Source organism: Ranitomeya imitator, chromosome 2 (genome assembly GCF_032444005.1).
Source record: "Ranitomeya imitator isolate aRanImi1 chromosome 2, aRanImi1.pri, whole genome shotgun sequence".
Classification (NCBI taxonomy): Eukaryota; Metazoa; Chordata; class Amphibia; order Anura; family Dendrobatidae; genus Ranitomeya; species Ranitomeya imitator.
Genome location: NC_091283.1, coordinates 783746617 through 783768594, shown reverse-complemented (window position 1 = coordinate 783768594; position 21978 = coordinate 783746617). Strand labels below are relative to the sequence as shown.

The 21978-nt window shown below is 43.5% G+C and overlaps 1 protein-coding gene across 1 annotated transcript in view; it reads left to right on the top strand.

Annotated features, from left to right (window-relative positions):
• Nucleotides 1–21978, top strand: part of UBE2D1 (ubiquitin conjugating enzyme E2 D1) — a 43691-nt gene that overhangs the window by 8906 nt on the left and 12807 nt on the right. The gene's annotated exons all lie outside the window — the stretch shown is intronic.

Genomic DNA, 21978 nt, shown 5'->3' with positions numbered 1-21978 from the left:
TTTGGTGTTTTTGATTTTTTTTTTTTCTCGCTACGCCATTTAGCGGTCAGGTTAATCCTTTGTTTTTATTGATAGATCGGGCGATTCTGAACGCGGCGATACCAAATGTGTATGTTTGATTTTTTTTTTTTTTTTTTTTTTAATTTTATTTTGATTGGAGCATGCACAACTCTATCGCCTCTGCTACATAGAGGTTAAGTACAGATCACCTCTATGTAGCAGAAATGCAGGGTTGCTTTGAACGCCGACCACAGGGTGGCGCTCAAAGCAATCGGCCATCAACAACCATAGAGGTCTCAAGGAGACCTTTGGTTGTTATGGCGATGCACTGCTGACCCCCGATCATGTGACAAAACAGCTGACATGTCCCGGCTTTGAGGTGGGCTCATCGCCGGAGCCCGCCTCAAAGCGGGGGATCTGCCAGCTGACGTACTATTCCGTCAGCTGGCAGAAAGGGGTTAAACAAAACAATTCAGATGCAGTTGAAGTTCAGACTTTCAGCTTTCATTTGAGGGTATCCACATTAAAACTGGATGAAGGGTTTAGGAGTTTCAGCTCCTTAACATGTGCCACCCTGTTTTTAATGGGACCAAAAGTAATTGGACAGATTCAATAATGTTAACTAAAATGTTCATTTTTAGTACTTGGTTGAAAACCCTTTGTTGGCAATGACTGCCTGAAGTCTTGAACTCATGGACATCACCAGACGCTGTGTTTCCTCCTTTTTGATGCTCTTCCAGGCCTTCACTGCGGTGGTTTTCAGTTGCTGTTTGTTTGTTTCCTTTCTGTCTGAAGTTTAGTCTTTAACAAGTGAAATGCATGCTCAATTGGGTTGAGATCAGGTGACTGACTTGGCCATTCAAGAATATTCCACTTCTTTGCTTTAATAAACTCCTGGGTTGTTTTGGGTCATTGTCCATCTCGTCGTCATTTCATACTACAATCAGTTTTGCTGCATTTGGCTGGATCTGAGCACACAGTATGTCTCCGAATACCTCAGAATTCATTCACCTGCTTCTGTCCTGTGTCCCATCATCAATAAACACTAGTGACCCAGTGCCACTGGCAGCCATGCATGCCCAAGCCATCACACTGCCTCCGCCGTGTTTTACAGATGATGTGGTATGCTTTGGATCATGAGCTGTACCACGCCTTCGCCATACTTTTCTCTTTCCATCATTCTGGTAGAGGTTGATCTTTGTTTCATCTGTCCAAAGAATGTTCTTCCAGAACTGTGCTGGATTTTTTAGATGTTTTTTAGCAAAGTCCAGTCTTGCCTTTTTATTCATGATTCTTATGAGTGGCTTGCACCGTGCAGTGGACCCTCTGTATTTATTTTCATGCAGTCTTCTCTTTATGGTAGATTTGGATATTGATACGCCGACCTCCTGGAGTGTTGTTCACTTGCTTGACTGTTGTGAAGGGGTTTCTCTTCACTATGGAGATTATTCTGTGATCATCCACCACTGTTGTCTTCCGTGGGCGCCCAGGTCTTTTTGCATTGATGAGTTCACCAGTGCTTTCTTTCTTTCTCAGGATGTACCAAACTGTAGATTTTGCCACTCCTTTTACACAGGTCTGCAACTAAAAAGCTGTTTGATTATTTTCATCTAATTCCCATGTATTTTGGTGTGCTGAAAACAAAAAAAAAAATCGCAAAAAAAAAAAAAATCCTGGATGTCAGGATTTGCCACAATGCAAAATTCTCTTCAAATTTAGTATATTCTTTTTTTTTTTTTTTTTTTTTCTTAGGGTTTTGAAAGTCAAAATTGCTATTAATTAATTTACATCTTACGATGCCAAAAAAATATAACTTTCAAAGAAAAGAACTTTCAGAGTGAGCTAATGAAACCAGCATCCACATGTTGCAAGCTGAACGAGCAGGCTCTGACATGCCTGGGCTTGATTCAATTGTTTTTATCTTGGTTCTCGCCTGTTCACACTTTTTCATCTCCGTTCATGTTGGCTCATCATATTCAACCGTGTTTCCCAAAATTAGCATTATGCCTCAGCGGAAGTGTATTAATTCGCCTGACCGTTTCTGTTACATTTGTGGTGAATATCCTTAAAAAGAAGGGTTGTCTGCATTTCAAGAGGTTGTAGAGAAATTTTTAGGCAATAACAAAGACCCTGAATACAAAAAAATTGTCGGACGAATTCTGAAAGCATTTCAAGCTTTAGGTTGCCTGATGAGTTTGAAAGTGCATTTCCTCCATTCCCACCTTGACAACTTTCCTGAAAATTTGGGAGCTGTGAGTGAAGAGCCAAGTGAGCGATTCCACCAGGACATTAAAGAGATGGGAAGATGGAGCATTACAATGATGGCAGACTACTGTTGGAAGCTTCAGGGTATGTGCACACGTTGCGGATTCTCTGCGGATCCGCAGCGTTTTTTGCAGTGCAGAAACGCTGCAGATCCGCAATTTAGTTACAGTACAATGTAAATCAATGAGAAAAAAAATGCTGTGCACACTTTGTGGAAAATCCGCTGCGGAAACACTGCGGTTTAAAAGAAGTAGCATGTCACTACTTTTTTGTGAACCTGCAGCGTTTTTGTACCCATTCCATTATAGAAAACCACAGGGGTAAAAAACGCAGCAAATCCGCAAGAAAACCGCAGCAAAAACGCTGTGGATCCACAGGTGCGTTTTCTGCCAGGAGAGGCAGAATCCGCACCAGAAATTCCTAAGGCTAATCTGCAACGTGTGCACATTGCCTCAGAGAGACATTCCAGATGCTACTCACAGGCGTCCCTGACATCCTTAAAAAGCTCTCTGGTCTTGCCCATGTTGTAGAGGTTAGTGTCTGACAGACTGAGTCAGTGGATAGGAGCCTTTTATAAAGGTGATTATGTAAGACCGCTGTCTTTAATGCGGGTAACGAGTTGATTAGGAGCGTCTAACTGGTCTGTAGGAGCCAGAACCCTTAATGGTTGGTAGGGGATCAAATACTTATTTCTCTCTGCAAAATACAAATAAAATTATATAATTTATACAATGTGATTTTCTGGATTTTATTTTTGATATTCTACTTCAATGTTCAAATTAACCTACCCTTAACCCCTTTCTGCCAGCTGACGGAATAGTACGTCAGCTGGTAGATCCCCTGCTTTGAGGTGGGCTCCGGCGGTGAGCCCACCTCAAAGCCGCGACATATCAGCTGTTTTGTACAGCTGACATGTGTGCGCAATGAGCGCGAGCAGAATCGCGATCCGCCTGCGCCCATTAACTAGTTAAATGCCGCCGTCAAGCGCTGACAGCTGCATTTAACTAGCGCTCCCGGCCGCGTGGCCGGAGCTGCTCGCTCCGCTGACCCCGTCACATGATCGGGGGTCAGCAGTGCATTGCCATAACAACCAGAGGTCTCCTTAAGACCTCTATGGTTGTTGATGGCCGATTGCTTTGAGCGCCACCCTGTGGTCGGCGTTCAAAGTACACCTGCATTTCTGCTACATAGAGGTGATCTGTGCTTCACCTCTATGTAGCAGAGGCGATCGTGTAGTGCATGCTTCTAGCCTCCTATGGAGGCTATTGAAGCATGCCAAAATTAAAAAGTGTTTAACCCCTTTACCCCCAAGGGTGGTTTGCACGTCAATGACCAGGCCAATTTTTACAATTCTGACCACTGTCCCTTTATGAGGTTATAACTCTGGAACGCTTCAACGGATCCTGGTGATTCTGACATTGTTTTCTCGTGACATATTGTACTTCATGATAGTGGTAAAATTTCTTTGATAGTACCTGCGTTTATTTGTGAAAAAAACGGAAATTTGGCGAAAATTTTGAAAATTTCGCAATTTTCAAACTTTGAATTTTTATGCAACTAAATCACAGAGATATGTCACACAAAATACTTAATAAGTAACATTTCCCACATGTCTCCTTTACATCAGCACAATTTTGGAACCAAATTTTTTTTGTTGTTAGGGAGTTATAAGGGTTAAACGTTGACCAGCAATTTCTCATTTTTACAACACCATTTTTTTTTTTTTTAGGGACCACATCTCATTTGAAGTCATTTTGAGGGGTCTATATGATAGAAAATACCCAAGTGTGACACTATTCTAAAAACTGCACCCCTCAAGGTGCTCAAAACCACATTCAAGAAGTTTATTAACCCTTCAGGTGTTTAATAGGAATTTTTGGAATGTTTAAATAAAAATGAACATTTAACTTTTTTACACAAAAAATTTACTTCAGCTCCAATTTGTTTTATTTTACCAAGGGTAACAGGAGAAAATGGACCCCAAAAGTTGTTGTATAATTTGTCCTGAGTACGCTGATACCCCATATGTGGCAGTAAACCACTGTTTGGGCGCATGGGAGAGCTCAGAAGGGAAGGAGCGCCGTTTGACTTTTCAATGCAAAATTGACAGGAATTGAGATGGGACGCCATGTTGCGTTTGGAGAGCCACTGATGTGCCTAAACATTGAAACCCCCCACAAGTGACACCATTTTGGAAAGTAGACCCCCTAAGGAACTTATCTAGAGGTGTGGTGAGCACTTTGACCCACCAAGTGCTTCACAGAAGTTTATAATGCAGAACCGTAAAAATAAAAATCATATTTTTTCACAAAAATTATATTTTTGCCCCCAATTTTTTATTTTTCCAAGGGTAAGAGAAGAAATTGGACCTCAAAAGTTGTTGTCCAATTTGTCCTGAGTATGCTAATACCCCATATGTGGCAGTAAACCACTGTTTGGGCGCATGGGAGAGCTCGGAAGGGAAGGAGCGCCGTTTGACTTTTCAATGCAAAATTGACAGGAATTGAGATGGGACGCCATGTTGCGTTTGGAGAGCCACTGATGTGCCTAAACATTGAAACCCCCCACAAGTGACACCATTTTGGAAAGTAGACCCCCTAAGGAACTCATCTTGATGTGTTGTGAGAGCTTTGAACCCCCAAGTATTTCACTACAGTTTATAACGCAGAGCCGTGCAAATAAAAAATCTTTTTGTTTTCCCACAAAAATTATTTTTTAGCCCCCAGTTTTGTATTTTCCCAAGGGTAACAGGAGAAATTGGTCCACAAAAGTTGTTGTCCAATTTGTCCTGAGTACGCTGATACCCCATATGTTGGGGTAAACCCCTGTTTGGGCAAACAGGAGAGCTCGGAAGGGAAGGAGCACTGTTTTACTTTTTCAACGCAGAATTGGCTGGAATTGAGATCGGACGCCATGTCGTGTTTGGAGAGACCCTGATGTGCCGAAACAGTGGAAACCCCCCAATTATAACTGAAACCCTAATCTAAACACACCCCTAACCCTAATCCCAACAGTAACCCTAACCACACCTCTAACCCAGACACACCCCTAACCCTAATCCCAACCCTATTCCCAACTGTAAATGTAATCTAAACCCTAACTGTAGCCCCAACCCTAACTGTAGCCCCAACCCTAACTGTAGCCCCAGCCCTAGCCCTAATGGGAAAATGGAAATAAATACATTTTTTTTTTTATTTTTCCCTAACTAAGGGGGTGATGAAGGGGGGTTTGATTTACTTTTATAGCGGGTTTTTTAGCGGATTTTTATGATTGGCAGCCGTCACACACTGAGACGCTTTTTATTGCAAAAAATATTTTTTGCAATACCACATTTTTAGAGCTATAATTTTTCCATATTTTGGTCCAGAGTCATGTGAGGTCTTGTTTTTTGCGGGACGAGTTGACGTTTTTATTGGTAACATTTTCGGGCACGTGACATTTTTTGATCGCTTTTTATTCCGATTTTTGTGAGTAAGAATGTACAAAAACCAGCTATTCATGAATTTCTATTGGGGGAGGCGTTTATACCGTTCCGCGTTTGGTAAAATTGATAAATCAGTTTTATTCTTCGGGTCAGTACGATTACAGCGACACCTCATTTATATCATTTTTTTATGTTTTGGCGCTTTTATACGATAAAAACTTTACAGAAAAAATAATTATTTTTGCATCGCTTTATTCTCAGGACTATAACTTATTTTTTTGCTGATGCTGTATGGCGGCTCGTTTTTTGCGGGACAATATGACGTTTTCAGCGGTACCATGGTTATTTATATCTGTCCTTTTGATCGCGTGCTATTCCACTTTTTGTTCGGCGGTATGATAATAAAGCGTTGTTTTTTGCCTCGTTTTTTTTTTTCTTACGGTGTTTACTGAAGGGGTTAACTAGTGGGACAGTTTTATAGGTCGGGTCGTTACGGACGTGGCGATACTAAATATGTGTACTTTTATTGGGTTTTTTTTTATTTAGATGAAGAAATGTATTTATGGGAATAATATGTATTTTTTTTTTCATTATTTTGGAATATTTTTTTTTTTACACATTTGGAAAAATACTTTTTTACTTTGTCCCAGGGGGAGACATCACAGATCAGTGATCTGACAGTTTGCACAGCACTCTGTCAGATCACTGATCTGACATGCAGCGCTGCAGCCTTCACAGTGCCTGCTCTGAGCAGGCTCTGTGAAGCCACCTCCCTCCCTGCAGGACCCGGATCCGCGGCTATCTTGGATCCGGGGCTCGAGCAGGGAGGGAGGTAAGACCCCCGCAGCAACGCGATCACATCGCGTTGCTGCGGGGGGCTCAGGGAAGCCCGCAGGGAGCCCCCTCCCTGCGCGATGCTTCCTGCACCGCCGGCACATCGCGATCATGTTTGATCGCGGTGTGCCAGGGGTTAATGTGTCGGGGGCGGTCCATGACCGCTCCTGGCACATAGTGCCGGATGTCAGCTGCGATAAGCAGCTGACACCCGGCCGCGATCGGCGGCGCTCCCCCCGTGAGCGCTGCCGATCGCTATGACGTACTATCCCGTCCAGGGTCAGATAAGCCCAGGGCACCTCGACGGGATAGTACGTCTAAGGTCAGAGGGGTTAAAAATATAAAAAAATATATAAAAGTTCAAGTTAAAAAAAACCTCAAACATACACATTTGGTATTGCCGCGTTCAAAATCGCCCGATCTATCAATAAAAACAAAGGATTAACCTGACAGCTAAATGGCGTAGCGAGAAAAAAAAATAAACACCAAAATTACATTTTTTGGTCGCCAAGACATTGCATTAAAATGCAATAACGGGCGATCAAAAGAACGTATCTACACCAAAATGGTATCATTAAAAAATGCCAGCTCGGCACACAAAAATAAGCCCTCACCTGACCCAAGATCACGAAAATTGGAGACGCTACGGGTATCGGAAAATCGCGCATTTTTTTTTTTTTTTTTTTCAATAGCAAACTTTGGAAATTTTTTTCACCCCTTAGATAAAAAATAACCTAGACATGTTAGGTGTCTATGAACTCCTAATGACTTGGAGAATCATTACGGCAGGTTAGTTTTAGCATTTGGTGAATCTAGCAAAAAAGCCAAACAAAAAACGTGTGAGATTGCACTTTTGTTGCAATTTCATCACACTTGAAATTTTTTTTCCCGTTTTGTTACATGGCATGGTAAAACCAATGGTATCGTTAAAAAGTACATCTCGTCCCGCAAAAAATAAGCCCTCACATGCCCATATTGATGGAAAAATAAAAAAGTTATGGCTCTGGGAAGAGGGGAGCGAGAAACGAAAATGAAAAAACGGAAAAAGCTCCGGGGTCAAGGGGTTAAAATTATAAACTGTTCATGTCTTTGATAGTGGGAAAACTTACAAAATCAGCAAGGGATCAAATACTTATTTCCCCCTCTGTATCTTCTTTTAGCCTTTTCCTGCTTTGTGGCCCTCCACCATATTTTTGTTTTGAGTGCAAGGCAGCTGCTTAGAAGAACCCATGACTGCGGTTTTTTTATTTTATTTATTTATTTTGGCATGAGCTTAGAGGAGGTTGGGTTTTTATAAAGCTGGGAAATTTGCATCACCTGTCTTTTCCTAAAGATGGTAGTGAACAAGCTATAACAATAACAGGTGCTATTAAAGCAAACCTGTCAACAGGATTTTGCTAAGTAAGCTACAGGCATTGTCAGGTTGGCGTTAGTGCACTGATACCTGGGATGAAGAAATCCATCTTGTGGTTCTTGTGTAATCCGTGTTAGAAGTTTTCAGTTAATGAGATTCTCGTGGTTCAGGGTGGAACTATAGGCAGAGTATTATTTTCCTTCTCTAAGCCAGAGAAACCAAGGAGCGACCTGGCCACAGGCCACCACACAGCACAAACCACAAAGAACCACAAGACTGATTTCTTCACCCCAGGTATCATTTTAATCAGGGTAGCAATGCCAACCTGACAATGTCTGTAGTTTACTTGGCAAAATTCTTCTGACAGGTTCGCATTAAGGTCTGAAAACTTGGTGAAGGTTATCTGCGCACACACCACAGTAATATCATTCGTCCATTCTTCCTTCCTCTGTACTTTATGGCCAGTTTGTGTTAAACTGTTTCCATTTACTGATAGAGCACAGGCCTTGGAGCTGTTATATTGAAACAGATCATATGTGAGCAGTGCAGTATTCACCGAAAGCTATAATACCAACATAACTGGGGATGTTTCTGTGCTCCAGCTGTAATGTCCTCAGCAGTTTGCCAGTGGGAGTGGGCAGTGTCAGAATGAAGTGTATTCAAGAAGAACAGAGAGTAATTGTCTGCTACATACTGTACACATGATAGAGGCCTTCTTGTAATGCCACTCAATACCACATGCCATACTACCCGAAGTCCTTTATTAAAGGGAAACAAATATATATATTATCATGGCAAGTGATTGTGTATCTGCACATTAGAAGGAGCTGTGGGAGATCAACACTAAGGCCATGTTCACACAATCCTTTTTTTTTTTTTAATGCGGAACCGCCGCGATTTTGCCGCTGCGGGTCCACAGCTGTTTTCCATGCAGGGTACATTACAATGTACCCTATGGAAAACAGGAACTGCTGTGCCCACATTGCGGAATATCCCGAAAAAAACCGCGCTGAATAGCTGCGGTAAAAAAGAAGTACCATGTCACTTCTTTTTGCGGAACTGCAGTGGTTCTGCACCCATTGACCTCCATTGTGAAGTCAAACCCACAGACGAAAAAAATATCTGCGGGTTTTCTGCGGTTTTGTGGTGCAGAACCGCTGCAGCAGGAAGTGCGTGGGCGGAGTGTGGCTGTCCCCCCGTGCTCCGATGCCACCTCCCCGTGCTCCGACGCCCCCCCAGCCCCCCCCCCCGTGCCCTAATCCCCCCCCCTTTATACTTACCGGGCCTCCCGGTGTCCGTCTGGCCGCCATCTTCCAAAATGGCGGGCGCATGTGCAGTTCGCCCGCCGAATCGGCCGGCAGATTCGTTCCAGGCACATTTTGATCACTGCGATAACCTCACGGTGATCTAAATAAAAAAAAAAGGTAAATGCACCCTCCCCCCCCCCCCCCCCCTTTATCACCCCCATAGGTAGTAACAATAATAAAATAAAGAATTTTTTTTTTTTCCCCCACTACAGTTAGAACTAGGGGTAGGGTTAGGGTAGCCATTTTAACCCTAAAAAAAAAACTTCCTAGAAAACACACAGACTCTGCAGAGAAAACCGCACAAAAAACCGCATCAAAAACCGCACCTGCGTTTTCTGCCAAGAGCTGCGGTTTTTAGTGCAGAAAAAACAGCAGGGAAATCAGGAACGTGTGAACATGGCCTAAGTATTCGTTCTTCTACAGCACTTTCAATGGGTTATTTAATAAGGGCAGTTGAACACCTTATACACCAGCCATGCAAACCAGATAGTGTAAAGTTTGACAAAGCGTGTGCTCTGTATGGGGAGAGGAGAGTAGGCCGCGGTCACACATCTTTCGCAGCAGTTGATCTCCCCTGAAACAATAAGGATCTAGTGTTGAGATCCAACTGCCCAAATCTTCATTCATTCATTCATCCATCCATTCATCCGTCCGTCCGTCCGTCCGTCCGTCCGTCGAGTTGGCCTCAATACACATGAGACTTTTCCCAATTCTACTGAAATGTGACTGGTTTCTTAGAGGTTTCTGTTACCAGAAGAGGGGTCAGTAAAGGATAGTTATACACTTGGTGAGTCCGCAATGATGACAGAAGTAATGTTCAAGGGGTTTTCTACCACTTTGACATTAGCGACTTATCTTTAGGATAGGTCCTCAGTGCTAGATCCCCCAACGATTAGATGTTTGCAGGTGCTGAATGTAAAAGGTGTATAGGGCTCAATACCCTCTCTAGTGGTCGCTGCCAGGTACTGCAGATCAGCTCCTATTCTGATGGGACCCCTCCAATGTGACTCTGATGAACTAAGTGTTGAAGAACCCCTTTAATGCCAACTTGTCTTTGCCACTTGTGTGTATTTCTGGCTTTGCGGTGAGGTTCACATCGGGCATGTGATGTTTGCACTTCATAGTTTATACACTGAGGTCTTATCTTCAATTGAATATTTCCCGATACAGCTATGAGCATAAACTGGTTTTGTGACATTTCTTTTCCCTAGGATGAATAATCTGCACTTGTTTCACTCCGGCTTATAAATGAGTGGTCTGTGTAATATAGGAAAAAACCATAAAGGAATTAACCCCATGGGGCCGTTATTCGGTGCCCCTAGAATTTGGCTGCCGGTCCATAATTTTGACTATTGCTTTCCTAATATAAATATTTATATTTATCCAGCTCACAGATTGGAATAACTGCACTTTGTAATAGGCGAATGTACAGTAATAAGCCACAAAAAAAACAAGTAAAAAGAAAAACAACCCCTGAGCTCACCGCAGGTTAGAATCTTGTTGGCGTCCGTGGCCAAGAGGAACGATTGTCTTTAATACAGAAGGCGGGGTAGTGTGTGTCCAGGGTTTATAGGGGCAGGAGCAGGCGTGTGGCGGGATGTAAATGACTGCTAAGGCTAGGTTCACATGTGTACATTTGCTGACGTATGTGTCGGATGTATACGTCAAACATACCGCACACTTGCATAAGTTTTTATCGCTATCTGTCCAAATTTCAATGTATATGTCCATCCCTGTCTAGATACAAATTGTATTTTACTCAACTGGCTTTCAATGGTACAGACAGGAAACTTTTTTTTTTTTTTTTTTGTTCTGATGGAAACGTTCTGCTATAAGTTTCAGTAGACAAAATTAGACATCTGTCATGTGGTGTTTTTGGACCCTAAAGGTGTCAACAATATGATGTAAATCTAACGATTCATTCAAAAGAAGAGAATGTTTGTGTAACTAAGCATTGATATGTATTAAGGCTAGGTTCACATTTGTATAGCAAACTCCACTGGATATACACACCTGAATTACAAAACACTGTACTGAGACGTATATAAAGCATCCACAGGTTAAATTAAAAAAAGTATACACATACCGTAGATAGTATATTATATACATTGCGTCTTTGCACTTTTTTAAGGAAAACTCTAAGCTGCTTTCATAAAACTTCTTTTTTTTTTTTTTTTTTTAAATATATGGTAATAAAGTTTAGTGAGAAAAGCAGCTAGAAGAGCAAGAACCCACTATGATAAAACGTAACTTTTACTGATAACATTATAAAAAAGTAGACAAAACAATACAACATATACACAAAGTGCTCACGCCGAAAACCGTGCTCATATAAAAATTGGTTTGATCTCACCAATCATGGACGATAGGAACCCAAACCGATGTAGAAGGGTCCCAGGGAGAGTCCAGTAGTTGTGGGGTAATGAGGGAACGGGGGATTTCTGTCCTATGTTAACCCCTGTCGTGCCCAGGCAATGACTCCTGTCCTAACAAGGACAGGCCCAAATAGGCCCCACTATGGACGTCCCTCCACCGTGTAAGATGTAATATAGCGCCTCCCTACGCGTTTCCTCTCCAGTCTTGAAGATTCATCAGGGGAGTATATGGCTTACAAGTCCAAATCCTTAATAGTCCATCACTCGGAGTTAAATGCAGTGGCAGTATAACCCCCATATACCGGCAGTCCTGCGTGGTGTCTGCCACAGAAAGTGAGTCAGCCAAGTGTGACGCCAGCTCTCCCCCTTTTTAAGACACAATGCCACTCCCCCAGACTAATCTGTAATAAAGCGTACACTCCCACCAATCTATAGCCAAGCCATATATGAGGTACAGTTACCGTTATAGTTCCGGAACGCATGCTGTAGTCTCCCCATGCCACCATGCTGTCGGCGTCTGCGCTCCGTAAAACCGGAAGTAACGGCGCCATTTTGGACACGTCACTTCCGGTGAGCCACTCATATGGTGCGCTCCAGAAATGGAACGCATACCTAAGGCGCCGATCACTAATAGGGCGCCCAGGACTGGAAGTCTCAGCGCCACATTAGGGCGCAAACTCCAGTCTCCCCATGCCACCATGCTGGCGGCGTCTGTGCTCCGCAAAACCGGAAGTCCCGGCGCCATTTTGGATACATCATTTCCGGTACGCCACTCGCTCGGTGCGCTCCAGAGATGGAACGCATACCTAAGGCGCCGATCAATGATAGAATGACCAAGGCCCGGAAGTATCGGCGCCACACTAAGACGCACCATAATGGATGCGCCACTAGTGCGGTGCGTTTCAGAGATGGAACGCATACTTGAATCGCCAATTGATGATAAATTGTCCCAGACTCATAAGTACCTGTGCCATATAAAGGGCGCCGTTTAGACCACCCCGGTAAAACAGGTGAAAAAGTGTCGCCACAGGTGTGTTATCATGACGACATCCCAGGACCCATGATGTCTCACACTGCGAATCTATAGCGTTCCCAAAAAGTAGGACGCATAACCTGGGCACATTAAAATACCACAGTGTCGTTTCAACAATGTAGCCATGGCAGCATACATAATATGGTACCTCATATCCATGGATATATATTGGCAAATACAGTCCCATACAGTACATAACCACCCATAAACATTTAGATGTACACGTGTTTCGTAGACCGATGTTATGCCTATACACCAAACAGAGTATCGTATAGTGTGTATGAGAGGCTAGTAAGATGCCACACAAGCATATCACCCACATATAGTATACAGATGGAGATATGTGGCCGGAAGTGTCCGCTCACATAATTATATAACAACTGATATATGTAAAAAAATAGATGACGCACCACCCGTTTTCAAAACATAGTGCCTGCGGGAATAAGCAGACGCTGGAAGTGTCCAGACTAAGGGTTATGCCATCGGCACCTGTAAGGGGAGAAGGATCCGCATGGCTTAGTGAAGATTAACATACAGGAGTCTTGGGGGGAGGAGGAAGAATATATACGATTACAGAAAAATATACCATCACAATCTTCGTGATAGCGTGCAAGCGCCACTACTATTAAAAGTGTATAAAAAATGTCCACTCAAAACACCAATCTCCCCTCATTCCTGGAAGCTGCGTCCAATGAGCGTATCTAGTACCAGGAAAACTGTACTGAGGGGAGAAAGTACAGGGTAGTAACCCCGTACCTCCATATTGCAATAGTTTTGTTTAATCACAGCTGGCTTAAAAACAAAGAAACACAGAACACAAACCAACAACTAACGGAGAGCAAAACAAGCTAAGGGAATATAGGAACCAATCTCTGGAAACCAAGGTTACTCAAAAAACCTTAGAGGAAACAGCCAAAATTAAGCTGGTCATTAAGACCATGAGGGTGGCAAGTATCCAGCCGGAAAATCCACCTTGTTTCCCTCTGCAGTAGGATTTTATCAAAATCACCACCCCTTACTGGTGGGACAACTTTATCAATCCCCATAAAGCTCACGACTTTAGTATCGCCATCATGGCAGGTGTTGACATGTCTCGCAATGGGGGTATCCCTATTATTTCTGATATCCCCCAAATGCTCGCCCACCCTTCTCCTAAATTCCCGGATGGTTTTACCAATATATGTAACACCACAAATGCAGACAGCTCTATAAATGACTCCTCTGGATTTACAATTGATGAATTCTTTTATGACATATGTCTTTTGTGTTTGGGTGTCAAAAAAATCCTTGCCAGTCTGTATAGATGCGCACGCAACACAAGTGCCACACCTATAACAGCCACTAGGTCTATTTGGTAGCCACGTCCCTTTGTTTGGTGTCGTTAGGTGACTGTGCACTAATCGATCCCCCAATGTTTTGCATTTTCTATATGTGATTTGGGGTTGTGTGCCAACAGCCTCCCTCAAGTCGTCATCCATTGTAAGTATGCCCCAATGCTTCCTCAAAATCGCCCTGACAGATGGAGCCCCATTATCAAACGCACAAATCATTCTAATAGCATTGTGGTCTTCTCCCCCTCTCTCGCGTGGTGTCAGCAAATTGGTTCTATTCTGGAGGGGATCTCCCTGGAACCAGGGTCGTTCCTTGTGAGTATCGACGTCGAGTCATTGTATTCCTCTATCCCACATGTGTATGGTATGCAGGGAGTGCGGCATTTCTTGGGGACGAGGGGTCAACAACATACCCCCCATAACGAATTTGTGTTAAGCCTTCTTAACTTCGTCCTCAATAACAACTACTTCTGCTTTGATGGGCGGATCCTCCACCAGCTCAGGGGCACAGCCATGGGCAGTCCATGTGCGCCCAGCTACGCCAACTTGTTCCTGGGCTGGTGGGAGGATAGCATCGTATTCTCTGATGCCAACGATGAATTTACCGTCTATATCGACCTTTGGGTTCGTTATATAGACGATGTTTTTGTCATATGGAGGGGTACCAGAGAGACTTTTTCTAAATTCATGTCATCGCTTAATCAGAACCATATAGGTTTAAGGTTCACTTTCGAAATGGAGGAGAATAACCTACCATTTCTGGACATCATGATTTCCAAAGCTTGTGGTGGCGAGGGCCTGGATACTACCATCTTCAGAAAACCTACCTCGACCAATTCTGTGCTGAGATGGGACAGCCACCACCCATATTCTCTCAAAAAGGGTATCCCCAAAGGCCAATATCTTCGCCTAAGAAGAAATTGCTCTGATGACGCAGACTTTAAAATAAAGGCAAGAGACCTGAGATCTAGGTTTCTAGATAGAGGGTACCCGGATCGGGTGCTGAGGGAGGCATACCATCATGCTAGAGGACAGAATAGAACCAATTTGCTGACACCACGCGAGAGAGGGGGAGAAGACCACAATGCTATTAGAATGATTTGTGCGTTTGATAATGGGGCTCCATCTGTCAGGGCGATTTTGAGGAAGCATTGGGGCATACTTACAATGGATGACGACTTGAGGGAGGCTGTTGGCACACAACCCCAAATCACATATAGAAAATGCAAAACATTGGGGGATCGATTAGTGCACAGTCACCTAACGACACCAAACAAAGGGACGTGGCTACCAAATAGACCTAGTGGCTGTTATAGGTGTGGCACTTGTGTTGCGTGCGCATCTATACAGACTGGCAAGGATTTTTTTGACACCCAAACACAAAAGACATATGTCATAAAAGAATTCATCAATTGTAAATCCAGAGGAGTCATTTATAGAGCTGTCTGCATTTGTGGTGTTACATATATTGGTAAAACCATCCGGGAATTTAGGAGAAGGGTGGGCGAGCATTTGGGGGATATCAGAAATAATAGGGATACCCCCATTGCGAGACATGTCAACACCTGCCATGATGGCGATACTAAAGTCGTGAGCTTTATGGGGATTGATAAAGTTGTCCCACCAGTAAGGGGTGGTGATTTTGATAAAATCCTACTGCAGAGGGAAACAAGGTGGATTTTCCGGCTGGATACTTGCCACCCTCATGGTCTTAATGACCAGCTTAATTTTGGCTGTTTCCTCTAAGGTTTTTTGAGTAACCTTGGTTTCCAGAGATTGGTTCCTATATTCCCTTAGCTTGTTTTGCTCTCCGTTAGTTGTTGGTTTGTGTTCTGTGTTTCTTTGTTTTTAAGCCAGCTGTGATTAAACAAAACTATTGCAATATGGAGGTACGGGGTTACTACCCTGTACTTTCTCCCCTCAGTACAGTTTTCCTGGTACTAGATACGCTCATTGGACGCAGCTTCCAGGAATGAGGGGAGATTGGTGTTTTGAGTGGACATTTTTTATACACTTTTAATAGTAGTGGCGCTTGCACGCTATCACGAAGATTGTGATGGTATATTTTTCTGTAATCGTATATATTCTTCCTCCTCCCCCCAAGACTCCTGTATGTTAATCTTCACTAAGCCATGCGGATCCTTTTCCCCTTACAGGTGCCGATGGCATAACCCTTAGTCTGGACACTTCCAGCGTCTGCTTATTCCCGCAGGCACTATGTTTTGAAAACGGGTGGTGCGTCATCTATTTTTTTACATATATCAGTTGTTATATAATTATGTGAGCGGACACTTCCGGCCACATATCTCCATCTGTATACTATATGTGGGTGATATGCTTGTGTGGCATCTTACTAGCCTCTCATACACACTATACGATACTCTGTTTGGTGTATAGGCATAACATCGGTCTACGAAACACGTGTACATCTAAATGTTTATGGGTGGTTATGTACTGTATGGGACTGTATTTGCCAATATATATCCATGGATATGAGGTACCATATTATGTATGCTGCCATGGCTACATTGTTGAAACGACACTGTGGTATTTTAATGTGCCCAGGTTATGCGTCCTACTTTTTGGGAACGCTATAGATTCGCAGTGTGAGACATCATGGGTCCTGGGATGTCGTCATGATAACACACCTGTGGCGACACTTTTTCACCTGTTTTACCGGGGTGGTCTAAACGGCGCCCTTTATATGGCACAGGTACTTATGAGTCTGGGACAATTTATCATCAATTGGCGATTCAAGTATGCGTTCCATCTCTGAAACGCACCGCACTAGTGGCGCATCCATTATGGTGCGTCTTAGTGTGGCGCCGATACTTCCGGGCCTTGGTCATTCTATCATTGATCGGCGCCTTAGGTATGCGTTCCATCTCTGGAGCGCACCGAGCGAGTGGCGTACCGGAAATGATGTATCCAAAATGGCGCCGGGACTTCCGGTTTTGCGGAGCACAGACGCCGCCAGCATGGTGGCATGGGGAGACTGGAGTTTGCGCCCTAATGTGGCGCTGAGACTTCCAGTCCTGGGCGCCCTATTAGTGATCGGCGCCTTAGGTATGCGTTCCATTTCTGGAGCGCACCATATGAGTGGCTCACCGGAAGTGACGTGTCCAAAATGGCGCCGTTACTTCCGGTTTTACGGAGCGCAGACGCCGACAGCATGGTGGCATGGGGAGACTACAGCATGCGTTCCGGAACTATAACGGTAACTGTACCTCATATATGGCTTGGCTATAGATTGGTGGGAGTGTACGCTTTATTACAGATTAGTCTGGGGGAGTGGCATTGTGTCTTAAAAAGGGGGAGAGCTGGCGTCACACTTGGCTGACTCACTTTCTGTGGCAGACACCACGCAGGACTGCCGGTATATGGGGGTTATACTGCCACTGCATTTAACTCCGAGTGATGGACTATTAAGGATTTGGACTTGTAAGCCATATACTCCCCTGATGAATCTTCAAGACTGGAGAGGAAACGCGTAGGGAGGCGCTATATTACATCTTACACGGTGGAGGGACGTCCATAGTGGGGCCTATTTGGGCCTGTCCTTGTTAGGACAGGAGTCATTGCCTGGGCACGACAGGGGTTAACATAGGACAGAAATCCCCCGTTCCCTCATTACCCCACAACTACTGGACTCTCCCTGGGACCCTTCTACATCGGTTTGGGTTCCTATCGTCCATGATTGGTGAGATCAAACCAATTTTTATATGAGCACGGTTTTCGGCGTGAGCACTTTGTGTATATGTTGTATTGTTTTGTCTACTTTTTTATAATGTTATCAGTAAAAGTTACGTTTTATCATAGTGGGTTCTTGCTCTTCTAGCTGCTTTTCTGTCATTTACCCTAAGAGTTGTGCAACGGTCTGGTTATTCCAGCCGCAGCTGTTTTATAATAAAGTTTAGTGGCCCCAAAAAAGCACGATCTAGGTTTTTGCACCAAAATCGCTGCAATTACTGATGCGTGCGTTTTATACATTTACCCGTTGTTTCCTATGGGCGAATAACCGCTGAAAGTGACATGCTGCTGTTTTCGAAAACTCCTCAGTTTTCCAGATCGGTCAGGAAAATAAAACCTGTGTGCATGAGATTTCAGAAATATTCTACACTTTGATGGAAATGTAAAACGCAGCTTAAAACTTGCATAAAAAAAGCTGCAAAAATGCAACATGTGAACATAGCCTTAGAAAGCCTTCTATCTAGAGATGGTGGGAATCAATTCGCAGGGCAGGTACCGCAGCCACATCGGTCTTTAGCCACTGATGGGAACCTTTTACCGGACTGTATCCCTGGCTGCTTTTTCATTAGCCAGCTTGGTTCAACATCATCCTTGCAGTGTGCCACATGTGATGTGCCAGGCCGGCCAAACAAGAGTCGTGGAGGCTGACGAGTAGAAGAGCAGTCCTCAAGTCTGCCATCCAACGGCCAAAGATTTCCAATGTGGTTGCTGGACCGGGTCCTGCGAACTGATTTGCACCATCACTACTTCTGTGCCATTGTCATTCAAAATATGGAGGCCGATCATTGAATTGATGCATCTTCCCCAGTAATTTAGATCAGGTACAGTGGGAAGGTGCTGCGTGTTTCACTCCTGTAGGCAGCAGCCACATATAGTCACATACCCCAATATCTGCTGATATCGCAGTCTGCGAGTCGTATGTATACCAGTATATCTTATACTTTATTTCATGAAGTTCATCTTCCTCTTCCCTCCTTATCTTATCAGCCTCCATCTAGATTTCCAGAACTCAACTTATTCCACTGGGATTCAAAATAAATCCTATGATGCATTAGCACATCACCACACGGATGGGTAGAGCAAATACATCTCTGCTTGATGTGACGGTCTCCCCTCTACATTCTGTGAAATAAGCTAATGGCTATGTATACAGTCGGGGAGGTTGCGCTGTGATATGCTCCATTATAATTGTCACGCGTTGTATAATCATCATCAGCAACTGTGATAGAAATGTCTCTCCTCCTTGTGGGGAAAGTGTGGTGTAGTCCATGCAGAGTCTGACTTCTGGGACCTGCACCGTTCAGCAGAACAAGGCATTAGTGATTTGGCTTTCTGTAAACCGACCTTCCCCTTTTTTTTTTTTTTTTTTTAAATGGGATAAAAATTCCCCATTCTGCCGATCAGTGCAGGTCCCAGAGGACGGACCCTCGTTGATCAGCAAGCTATCACCTATTGTATTGATAACTTGTTTTTACCAGACAATCCCTTTTTTATAACTTTCTCCCATGATGCACTTTCTAGGGGAAGTCCATACTGCTATTTCTGTGTTTTTGTGAAATGTGTGGACATCCCCCTTATAAATCTCTGAACGTTTGTTCCTCATGATTTCTTTGTAGTCCTGGCGTAATGCTGCACCATGTAGGGCAGTTTTCATAAAGCCTTCCATGAGAAGATTGCTTTCCCTGATGTGAAGCTCCACAATCTGGAGAAGTTCTGCGCTGCATATATTTTCGTCTTCATGTGTCTGGGGGTGAAGTGTGAGGCTGCTAATAGCTTTTCTCCCACCTCGCTGCTTATAGATGGGAAATGTCACGCAGAGTCGTTTGGTTGCATTTTTCTTTCTTAGATGTATCACATTATCAAAGCTGCAAAAGGGGGGGAAAAAAATAAGCCGAAGGCTGCTGAGTTTTATCTCCGACTCTTTTCTTTTTTTTAAGGAGACTTCATAATCTACTTACTGTCTCCAAACCCTTTACTCCTTGTAACGATGGTTCCTTGTAATTGTAGACTGACACTTTTGAGAGTCAAATTCATCATTTGAAGGGTTTTTTTCTCCAATTTTTTTGTCTTGTGTGTTTTTTTTTTTTTTTTTTTTTTTACCAATTTCTTCTAAATAGTACACGAGCTTTGACTCTAAGGGTATGTTTCCACGGTCAGGAATGGCTCCGTATTTGACACAGGTAAAATCTGCACCAAATCTGCATCCCCGCAGGCGCTTTTTTTTTCTTTCAGCTAATTGAAAGTTGGCTTCTGGGAAGGAAAAAAAAGGGATTTCCTGTTTGCAGACATATTGAGATATGTTTCTAAGGTCAGTAAACGCTGCGGGTTGGATGCTGCGTGCATCCGCAGCGTCTAGCTGTTACAGCATAGTGGATGGGATTTCAAGAAATCCCATCTCCACTATGTGTGCACCAATGAAATCCCATCTCCACTATGTGTGCACCAATGCCCGCGGCTCACCTGCAGAGACGGACATGTGGCGCGTCTTTCCAGACCGCCGCATGTCCATTTAGGTAGTGAAGATGCTCAGTGTCCGCTGCGTAAATAACCCATACACTTTCATTAGATATTGTAAAAGCGCATATCTCCCTAGTCACATGCGTATTGTAAAAGCACATATCTCCCTAGTCACATGCGTATTAAGTGTAGTAACGCAGCTTAGTACGTATATGTACTAATGTACATAACGGTGAATCTTGTGACACAGAAAGCGGAGGAAAGCACAGAGATCCTCCTCCTTTTTTAATAAATAATATTAAAAAAAAAAAAGTGTGGGGTTCCATCTATATATTTTAACCAGCCAGAGTAAAGCAGACTACTGGGACTGGTATTTCAGGCTGGTAAGGATCCAATATCCATGAACCTTACCAGCCTGATAATATCAGGCTGCAGCATTCTGCTTACCTTGGATGGTTGGCAAAAATAGTGGGATCCCCTTCAAAAAAATTGCGTGCAGTCCCCCTATTTTTGATAACCAGCCAAGGAAAAGCAGACTTCTGCGGCTTGGTATTCCCAGGCTGGCGAGACCCATGGATTTTGAACCTCACCAGCCTAAAAATAGCAGCCCGCAGCCACCCCACAATTGGCATATCCAAAGATGCTCCAATTATGGCACTTTACCTGGCTCTTCCCACTTGCTCTGTAGCGGTGGCAAGTGGGGTAATATTTGTGGGGTTGATGTCACCTGTGTATTGTCAGGAGACATCAAGCCCACGGCTTAGTAATGGAGAATCATCTGTAAGACACCTATCCATTACTAATCCTATAGTTAAGATTATTAAAGGACTTTACTCTGGCTGTGTCTTTATTGACCATAATTTACCATATTTACGTCGCCTAATCCCAAACTCCCTCAATCTCCTGCAAAAAAAATAAATAAAATAAACCAACACAAATACTCCCTGTCCGTCGTAGTCCAATCCGTGTCCCACGACGAGTCTAGCTCTGCTACATCTGGATGCCTTTGGCTGAACGGTGGCATGCCACCATCCGGCCTGACATCCAGACACAGCAGAGCTTGTAGATAACTCCGTTCTCGCAGTCAGCTGATCTCATTGTGAGAACTGCAATGTACGCGAAGTTCTGGCTGAAACAAGGTTTGACATTATTTAAATTACCGTAGTACACATGCGTAGTAAGCTGCGTGTCAGTACTTACTACGCATGTGACTATAAAGATAATGTGGTTTTGCCACATCAATGATAAATTTTCCATAGACTATGTTGCGGAGACTGAGCGTCTCCACAACATAAATAGACATGTCCGTTTACGCAGGGAGCCTCCGTCGTCTAACGCATAGTGGAGGTGGGATTTCATGAAATCACTTCCACTATGCTTTAACATCAGGACGCTACGGTTTTGACACTGGCTGTACGCAGCGTTATACCCGCAGCATTTACTGACTGTGGAAACATACCCTAACAGAGCAAAAAAAATGCTTCATTTGTGGCTTTACTTTTCTTTGCACCCTTTTAAGTCATATTCTGCTAGTATGATACAAATTTCAGATGCACATAAAATCACAGGTGGTTTACGTTTTTGCAAAAACAGTGACTTTTTAACAAGTCACAACATCTGAAACCTCAAATTTTGCCCACAATGCAAACATTTTAAAAAAAACAAACAAATGCAATGAATCTGCCCACGGTTTGCATGATGTGACTTGTGTAAAAGCAGTAAGGTGGTGGGTGCTGATTTTGTCACTTTGACTGCAGATTGGCCAAAGCACACGTTTGTGAGTGGGGAAATCTTCCATTAGATTCGGCTCATGAATAACTATAGCTCATATGCTTCTGTAAGATACAC